The sequence below is a fragment of the Lactuca saligna genome, chromosome 3, assembly GCF_052625555.1.
Source record: "Lactuca saligna cultivar CGN05327 chromosome 3, ASM5262555v1, whole genome shotgun sequence".
NCBI classification, from domain to species: domain Eukaryota; kingdom Viridiplantae; phylum Streptophyta; class Magnoliopsida; order Asterales; family Asteraceae; genus Lactuca; species Lactuca saligna.
The window spans coordinates 67,464,120-67,474,208 of record NC_136419.1 but is presented as its reverse complement, the minus strand read 5'-3'; the positions used below and the strand labels follow the sequence as shown (position 1 = coordinate 67,474,208).

At 41.8% G+C, this 10,089-nt stretch overlaps 1 long non-coding RNA gene across 1 annotated transcript; it reads right to left on the bottom strand.

Moving 5' to 3' along the window:
• Positions 1 to 1,199: 1,199 nt before the first annotated feature.
• LOC145033749 (uncharacterized) lies at positions 1,200 to 7,005 on the bottom strand. The gene is made up of 2 exons (XR_013677686.1): positions 6,720 to 7,005; positions 1,200 to 1,414 (listed from the first exon to the last, which is right to left on the bottom strand). It is a non-coding gene; the product is annotated as an uncharacterized LOC145033749 (long non-coding RNA).
• Between the last annotated feature and the right edge of the window lie 3,084 nt (positions 7,006 to 10,089).

Here is a 10,089-nt window from a genome sequence, read left to right as displayed (position 1 = left end):
GAAGGCAATATGTTATGGGCCGGAAGGCGATTATGTTACGGGCCGGAAGGCAAAGTGTTGTGGACCGGAAGGTCAGGGCCTAGAAAGGCGTATATGTGTAAGTCGTATACTGGGGAACTCACTAAGCATTTATGCTTACAAGTTGTTATGTATGTGTTTCAGGTACTAGCGAGGACCGTGGGAAGGCGCCGGCATGATGCATACACACTGCTGCTATTTGAGATCTTGGGGATTTTTATATATGTATTTGATATGGAACATGGAATAAATACTTTTGGTTGAATGAAATCACTTTATTTTAAATGAAAAATTTATTTGAAAATTTGCGTTGTTACACAGGGTTTTAGGCTAAGGAGATGTTTGGGCTTTAGGGTATGGCCTATTAGAAGGATTTGGGCCCAATTTGGAAAATTGGGCGATAAGTGGGCCACTGTTGGGCTTTGAAAGATTATTTAGATTTAGGCCTTAGTGGTTTGTGGTTTTGAGCCTTAGTTGTGGATTAAGATAGGCCAGGGTTAAAATGGTCATTTACCCCAAGTATGGATAATTGGTTATAGTTTGGAACCCAAGTTTTGACCGCATGTTATTTTCTCTGATAGCTCGGGGAGCCGTTAGGGCAGCAACTAGGAATTTTCTTATGTGAGATTCAACTTTCGAGGTGAGTTCTCCTCGTTGGTTTTAGCAGGTCTAAGGCACCAATGCCGACCCTTGTAGATATGTTAGGAGGCTAGGAGTCTGCGTGAACCTTTCATGTGTTATCTACTGCTATGCGTACCAGGTGGGGCTCGATGCCAGGCGAGGCCTGAGGGTTGGAACATATGTTGCTATTTATGATTTCTATATGTGTTAGCATTATTATATGATATTGATTGTATGTGTATAACGGACGAGGCCCAGTGACAGGTGAGGTATGAGAACAACATATTTGTATAACGAGCGGGGCTCGATGTCGGGTAAGGCCCGATGTCGGGTGGAGGCCCACTATGTGATTATTTATGTATGGTATGGGGTAGTTTGGGAACTCACTAAGGTTTGTGCTTATTGTTTTTAGTTTATGTTTCATGTACTTCCGGTTGCAAGGGGAATGGCTTGGGTTGAATGCATCACACACACCATTGGGATTCGTTTTATGATGTTTTACTCTGATTTTAAGACAATTGATACATTAATTTTTATTTGAAATGTGTAGCATCCCAAAATTCAAGTCCAAAAATTTCATTTTAATTAAGTTATTACATAAAACCAACAGTATAAAAACATTCATAATAATATCTCATGTCAAAACCAAAGTGTCAATAATCAAAACATAGTATCATAAAACTACATCAGAGTGTAATCCCAAAGATCTCATGTGCGGAAACATGGTGTGATGCGTTGCGATCGAGCCGACTCCTTTCCTTTAAAATCAAAGTACCTGAAACCAAAACTGAAAACCGTAAACATGAAGCTTAATGAGTTCACCCATCATACCACACACCATATAATAACATACTGCTAGTCAATTATGGGATATCTGACCTACCCATGTCAAGCCATTCTGGGGTGCTTGACTTACTCAAGTCAAGCCATTATGGGGTGCTTGACATACCCCTCGGTCTATCTCAACCGACTACTGGGGACTATTTCACCCCTATCACTACCACATAATAACATAACATAAACATACTGCCAGAAAATTTTGGGGTGCCTGACCTACCCATGTCAAGCCATTATGGGGTGCTTGACTTACCCAGGTTAAGCCATTATGGGGTTATTGACTTACCCGTCGGTTTATCTCAATCGACTACTAGGGACTATCTCACCCTTACTACTACCACACAAACATAGCATAAACAACTATCATGCATATCTGGGTTGCCCAACCTACCCTTCGGTCCTAACAACTGAACTTAAGGACTATTCCCCTCCTACTACCACTATCACATATAACATATCATGCTAGCAGATAAACATATCATGTAGTAGCAAACCAGACAATTATCACAAAGACAATAATCTCAACTATAATCAACTACTAGTGGGCCGACATTGGTGCATTCGACCAACTTCTACTCGAAGGTAACTAACCTCACACTACTAAAGTCTCGTAGACACAATCCTAGCTGCTGGATGACAAATTCTCGAACTGTCAGTATCAAAACATCACTCAATTAATAATTGGGTCCCAACACATAACCATAAGTTCTTAGAGTAACAGGCTACATTACCCCATCTTGGCTTGATTCAAGGCTAAGGCCCAATCCAAAGGCCCAAAAGTCAAACTAGGAATCAAAGCCCAACATATGGACGGATTTTCCAAATTGGGCCCAAACCTTTACATGGTCTTATTCAAAGTCCCAACCATTTAGTCTAGTCCAAAATTTTGACATTTCTAATGGCCTAACATCTCATAATCATGAAGGCCCTATTATGGCACATCTATAGCCCAATTTTCCTCACATATGGGCCTTACCCTAAAGCCCATCTAAATATTCTAGTCCATATGATTACTCTTGGATGGCCCACTAATAACCCAATCATGAAGGCCCAATAGAAAGGCCCAACAATATATCCAAGTGAAATTAGGGTTTCACATAAAATGACAATTAGGGTTAAGTGTTTCTCACTTCACCCATTAAGGACTTAATTGTAACATCCGAATTTTACCAGGTATCTTGTAAATCTAATTTTGTCATATTGTGAGAGGGACTCGGCGAGTTGGAGCTCAGACTCGCCGAGTAGAGACGCGGAATTGAGCATTGGTGCGCGCCTGGACTCGGCGAGTCCAGGATATGGACTCGGCGAGTCTGCGCTGTGTAATGAAACCCTAAATCTCCGGGTTTGAGGCCTATTTAAAGGGCCTTTATGCCGTCATTTGTGCTCACCCAACCCTCAGTGAGTGACCCTTGTGTTCTTGAGCTATTTGTGAAGAGAAAGGAGCCATTCTTGATCTTGTGTGTGTTATCTAGCAAGAAGAAGGAGACCCTAGGCAAGAGGAAGCAAAGGAGGTTGCTATTTCGTGGATTTGGAGCTTAGATCATCACTCTAGAGGTATTATCTCGGACCATTTTCTGTTTAGTGAAGCATGATGCAATTTAGGGCTTGTGGTGGTCATTTATGGGATGATTTGATGCCCATTGGTTCCCTCTTTGAGTTGAGGCCTTGGATCTGGATCCATAGAGGTCCAGAGAGCCTCACTCATCAAGCTTTATGAGTGACAATAGAGTCTTTGGCCTTGTGTTGTAGTATTTGAGTCATAAACATCATATATGGTCATATAAAGGTTGTATGTGCATCAAGATTGTAACTTTACGTGCTAAATGAGCTTGGAGGGACTGGATCTATGGATTAATGAACTAGATCTGACCTTTAGAGCAAGATTGAGTCAGTGCATGGCATGGACTCGCCGAGTCCGAAGAACAGACTCGGCGAGTAGCATGAATGTTGCCCGACCACTCTGTGAGTGGCCTCGCCGAGTTGGGAAAGGTGGACTCAGTGAGTCAAGGGGGAGTCAGAATGGACAGGTGGACTGAGTCTAGCTGGACTCGCCGAGTTGTTCTTGAGACTCGGCGAGTTGAGTTGTGGTGGCCCCACAACTCGTGCCAGGTGGAACTCGTCGAGTTGAGGGAATGCTCGACGTGTCAAGGGAGGATTCCAGGGAAATTGGTGTACACGCCCAGACTCACCGAGTCGCCTGGGTACTCGCCGAGTCCGGTCAAAGTTGACCGTTGACCGTTGACCAGCGTTGACCTAGATTGACTTGTTATAGTGTGGTCAACCCCAGTGGGGAAAGTGTTAATTAGAGGTGTATTGTGCTATAGGGGGACGACAGCTCGACAGGTCGAGTGATTAGCGATTTCAGGTTTACGATTTACCGAGACACGCGAGGTGAGTCTTCTCACTATACTTTACCTTGAGTAGGTAACCAGAGTTATGTGATAGAGTATTTGTATGCTATGTATGTTATGTGTTGTACTGCATTACTTCTATGTGCTTGATGTTGTGCATGTTTACAGAGTTAGAACCGGAAGGTTCACAGAGTTAGAACCCGAGGGTTCACAGAGTTTGGGTGCACGGACCCACAGAGTTATAGCCTCGAGTGGCTAATATGTGTTATATGTAGTATTTTGGGGAACTCACTAAGCCTTGTGCTTACAGTGTTGATGTTATTGTTTCAGGTACTAGTGACGACCGCGGGAAGGCGCTGGCTTGATCCGTACATACACACATTCGGAGCTTGATATCATGATCTTGGGATTTTGTATTGTCTTGTTTGGGTAATTAAAATGGTTGTTTAATGAATATCAATGGAATTATGTTTTATAAAAATTGAAAAATTTGTTTCGAAAATTTTCGGTGTTACATTAATCCATTAAGTCCACCACTCTACTAGATAAATCAATGGTGTGATTGGGCTTAATACATAGTCCAATTCCAGTGGCCCAAATGTGGGTCCCGATAAGTCCAAGGCTCATATATCAAAAATTAGGGTTTTCTAAACCCTAGTTGGGGTTTCTAGTGCAAGCATCCAAAAATCAACTACATGCAAGCAAAAGCACACCGCCACCCAACACGGCGGTTGGTGGCGGCAACCACCACCCTATGGTGGTGGTTTGAGTTTTCCTTTTCATTATTCCCGACATGATTACAAATTACAACTTAAAATCCAAAAATAAACACATACACTAACTAACATAAACACACACACACACACACATGGTGGCAGCCACCACCTTGGTGGTGGTGGTGGCTGTTCTTCGAGAATTCCGGCTAAACGACACACAAACACCACTTAACTGCAATAGACAGGCACATATACGTTTTATGTTGCAAAACGAACCCAGCCACCCACCTGGTGGCGCACGACAGCGGTAGCAGCTGTTTCACGATAGCAGCCACCACCTCACGGTAATGGTGGTGATTTCTTTTGGTTCTCAGTCAAGCAGCCACACACATACCACACAAACTCATAACCACCTCCCATGATGGCTGGTGGTGACGAGATAAGGCAACAACGGCAGGCTGAATAAGAAGAAGAAGACATGGAGATTATAGTGACCGCGTCTTCCCAGTTGCGGCACAACGACGTTTCACAACAACAACACTCGACACAATGGCATGTTATTTCGACTCCAATGGCAGCTAGGAGGCTGATAGTTTACACCGACGTTTGGCAGCAGGCGACGTCTAACAGAAGAAGAATTAATGGCAGCGACTTTGACTGGAGACGACAGTTGATCGGAGCTTCCACAGGTTGGAGGACGAGAGGAAGTCCGGTGGTGGCGGCTGAAAGGTCCAAGTATGGTGGCTGCCTCATTGTTTAGGGTTAGGGTTTCACAATGTTTATATATGAAGACTTCATAGGAGTGTGATGGGTTTAATCTCGCAACCATACAAAATTTTCACACAATAACAAATCCAGTCCCTCCTATAGGATCTTTTTCCAAATTTAATCTAATATTTACTCCTTTAACCCCTGAGTCCACAAATCTTTACAATATAAGTCCAGAATTTACATTTTATCCCTTGCTTCCATAATTCCTTTCATATTTAGTCTAATAGTTACTAAACAGCCTCTCCTCTACATATTATTCTCAAATGAAGTTCATAAGTTACCATTCAGCCTCCTAGCTTCCTAGGCCTGGCAATCGTGTCGTGTTCGGGTTGGCGTGTCGCGGGTTGGCGGGTCAAAATATGTCAACCCAAACACGACCCATTTAACTATACAGGTCACGGGTTGGCGGGTTTGGAACATAAACCCATATATGACCCACCAACCCATTTATTTATACGGGCTCACATGTTGGCAGGTTCATGGGTCAGATTTGGGTTCGTGGGTCCAAATTTTAGATATTTAAGTCTTAAACATCCAAATGAAAATTAAAAACATTCATAGAAACATGTTACAGACTTAGCCTTATAGGTTACGACTTATGACCTTAGACCATCCACCACGAGTAATAATGTCAAAACAATCAAATGGTCTATGAATAAATGGTATATATTATATAATATTTATTAAATATTAATACTTGATATATAAATACGTTTAAAAATATAATAATTTTTTTTATTACGAATATAAACGGGTTGACGGGTCAACCCGCTTATTTTTTGAGAAACCCATATATGACCCGTTTAATAAACGGGTTGGCGGGTTGAAAAACTCAACCCAAACCCATTTATTTCGTATCGTGTCGCGGGTCGTGTCGCGTATCATGTCAAGAATTGCCAGCCCTATAGCTTCCACAATCTCTTCAAATTAAGTCCCAATAATTTACCAATTAGTCGTGCCTTTGATAGCACTTACAAATCAAGTCCAAATTTTAAACTTCCATCCCGAAACTCTAAATCATGTCATTGACTCCCCGCAACCAACACTGATAAATATTATTAACTTTATGACTACTATTCATCAATTAATTTTAATTATTTATTTAATAAAGCGGGTGCTACAAAATGTTTGGATGATATTGGAATTACTATTTTATCTATTATTAAAAATATTTTGGGATGTTACAAGAAATACCCAAAGAATTGGTATGATTTGCTCCGAAATCGTTAGAACCCCAACATGCTGATATGTCAATACGCTTAGCATCCAACGTCTGTCTATCCTGAATTGCAGTAAAAGAAATCCTATGTTTTGCCTTTAGTTTCCTAACCCACTTCACCTTATGTTCTTCCCTAATCCACATATATTTAGTGATAAGAAATTCATTGGACCACAATATTCTCACCTTTTTTTGCCAAGGATATCAGCCGATACGGGGTTCGTAGCATTTACTTTGAAGCCAATGAGCTCCCCAATTGTTGTGGTGGTTTCCGATTCGACATTATTAGAACCACTGTCAATTGTTGTGGTACAAGCCTTGAACCGCAAGGAAAAGAGGGGGTGGTGTTGTTCACGAGAATCTAGGATGCGAGCAGGACGAGTAATGGTCTCACTTGTATTTGGCATTGGAGGAGTGTGGAGTTGACGATCATCACCATCGATAATGAAGGGTATGATGGTTGATACAGAGAACCTCTTATTCCTTTTTCTTTTTAATGTGGATCTGACTTTACCTTGTGTAGTTGTGTTTGAGCAATTATATTCGACATTGGGCTACCAAGATCCAGAATAGAAATGGAAAAGGCCCAAAGCATCCGAATGATGTCAGTCCGTTAAGTGTGATAACGGGTCCACAAGGGTCCGGTTTTGATAAATCAATCGGGTCCTGGAGCTTCTTCCCTATTGTTATGTTCCTAATCTGATTTGAATTAGCATTAACTTAATACGACAGTTTCTCTACGTGCATGCTTGGCGCATGTCGTATTTCGATGGGTTCCAATCCTCGGGGAATGCCTCAATTACATTGGTCGGTACCACAAAATGATACCGGATTCCGGCAACGGGGCAACTTGCTTGTCCCCCACATCTGTGGTACTTTCATCTAGGATTTCGCCTTCCTCCATCTCATTTATGTGGATTTCTGAAATTTTGTCTTCGTGATTGTCTTCTACGTATATATCGTTTTCTTCCCCATGGGCCTTTTCTGAACCAGTTTCATATTCTTCCTCTATTTCTTACTCATAGGGCTCATTGACATTATCGAACTTGAAAGGTAGCTAGGGTTCATCTTCTTATTCCACGATTCCCACTGTTATTGGTCCACCAGTCACCATAACCGTGATTTATCATTTAGTTTCTTCATCGTTTTGGTAAGGATGTCAAGTTTGACACATGATAGATCCATACGATCTTGAATGCCTTTGAATGGAGCTATGATCTTCCTTTGGAATTGCACCAGTATTTCAGTGGTAGACCCCACAATTCGTACCTATGTTGCTCTCTCAAATTGAGAGTTATTCTTATTTGCAAGAAACTCTTTCGCTCCAATTGTACTATTGAAGCTGAGCATGGCTTTCATACCCCATGGGTACTTCACGTCCGCCACTTTATCACTACGTATAGAGAGCAAAGCCAATAAATGACCAAGATGATCAAGTGATAAGACCTTACCAATTAGAGTACATTTTTTAATCCATCTCTCCATGTTTTCGCCAATATCCAATCTAATCTCATGCTTTCCTTGTTCTTGATTGATGTTGTGGGTGGGGATTTTTTAATTCTACTTGTATATACCAGTGACCTATGTATATGTTCTTCTTCCCGCAAAGGCGGAGCCTCCGATGCCCGACACTACGTTCCTGGAGGTGGGGATTTTAGGTTTATTCATGTGACTCGTAATGGGATGATACTCCTTCCTTCTGTGTCTTGCTATGTTAACTTTAAGTATGTTGTTCCTACACTTAACCCCATTTAGATTGACTTCCAAGGCTTTGATATCTTTTATGCCAGTGAATCTGATAAACCCATAATTTTTTCCGTTTTTGCCTCTTATATCTCCGACATAAATGTGTGTTAGTGCTCCAAAATGGGAGAAGATCTTTCAGAAATCCTCCATGTTCCACCGTTTGGTATGTTAGAGACGAAGTAGCTTTTCTCATCTATCCTGACCTCCCTTGTAGGAGTTTTTTTTTCCAGCGCACATGTGTCCATCCGTCTTCCGTTGGGAGATTTTTTCTAGCGGTATTTACTTGTGATTAATGAACAAACAACATAATATATTTTGTAAAAATAGACATTTATTATGATTGCACGGTTATAAACATCAATATTGTAACACCTCGTTCTTAAAATATCTATTGATGGGTTCCCGGGATCAAGAGTAAAGGCATTTCGGTCTTTCATGAGCGATGGGTTATTATTCGAGAAGGTTTCGGATCGGGGTGTGCTGCTAGAAGCGAAGATCTTCTCGCCACCTTTCCGTGGATATAAAGTTCAACAGAATCGGATCTAGAATGAAGGAGTTATGATAATTTAAAGATATTGACATTTATGGCCCATAATGGGAAAAGTGAAGAAAAAGACCATGCATGCAAGATGGGACACTCGTGGGTACACCCAGCGTAATGGGGCAAGTTGGACGCGGGTGTTCAAGGCGTACGCCCAACGTACGCTCAGAGTCTCAAAACCCTAATTTTTGGGTTAAGCACTAAAAAAGGAACATAATGGTTCTCACCCTAGCCTCCATAAACACTCTCTTACCCTCAAAAACCCTAGAGAGCCATCCCACCTCCATTGTTGGGTTTGTTTGACCTTGGAGAACCCATTTTGGTGGGTTAAAGCTTGGAAGCAAGGAGAAGAAGGTTGGCAAGGAGGAACCTTTGAAGCTAGAGCTTGTAGATATGGGTTAAGTGCTTCATTGCGGACCTCTGCAAGGTAAAAAGTCTTGAGCTTGATGATTAATCTCTTAGATCTCCTCTAGTTCAAGTTTATGGACCTTTTTGGTCCCAAGTTTGGGTCTTGGCGGGTTAAGCTCGTTTCTAAGACCAGGGTTGCCTCCCTTAGAGTCATATGAGTCCCATAAGCAGTAAAGTTCCAACCTTTGGGGTTCTATTAAGCCCATGCATGAGATCTAGTCCTCTTCTTGGATGTAGAAAATCATTTTGGAAGTTTGAGTTGGTTTGAGCCATATTAAGTCACCAAGTTAGTGACTTTGTGGTTTAAGTCGTGAAATAAGACATGGAACTGAGTTTGTAGCCCTTGGAATGGAGTAGTAAGCACTTAATGATGAAATGACTTAACAGAGCACTACGCTGAGCGTACATCCAGGTACGCCCAACGTACTCGTCATAGAGCTGGTACGCTAAGTGTACGTTGAAGTACGCCCCGCGTAATCTGTCTGTATGGATCATGATTTTTGGGCCACGTTTTGGGGCATGTTTGGGTATTTGGGCCTTAGTGGGCCATCAGAAATCATAATATATGGACCAAGGAATATATTGTGGACTTAGGATGAGGCCCAATAAGGGATTGGGCCCAATGTAGCAAATTGGGCCATTAATGGGCCATTAGTGGGCTTGAAAGCTTACCTAGTGTTGGGCCTTTCATATTGATTATGGGCCTTAGTCTTGGACCAGATTGAGTTAAGGGTAATTGGTCAATTTACCCTTGGAAGGATAATGTGATTGATCTAATGGTTATTTCTGCTATGTTGGCTAGTTCGGGATTTTCGGTGAGTCGGTGATTCGGGAGTTTGCTTTTCAGTTCATAGTTTCGGT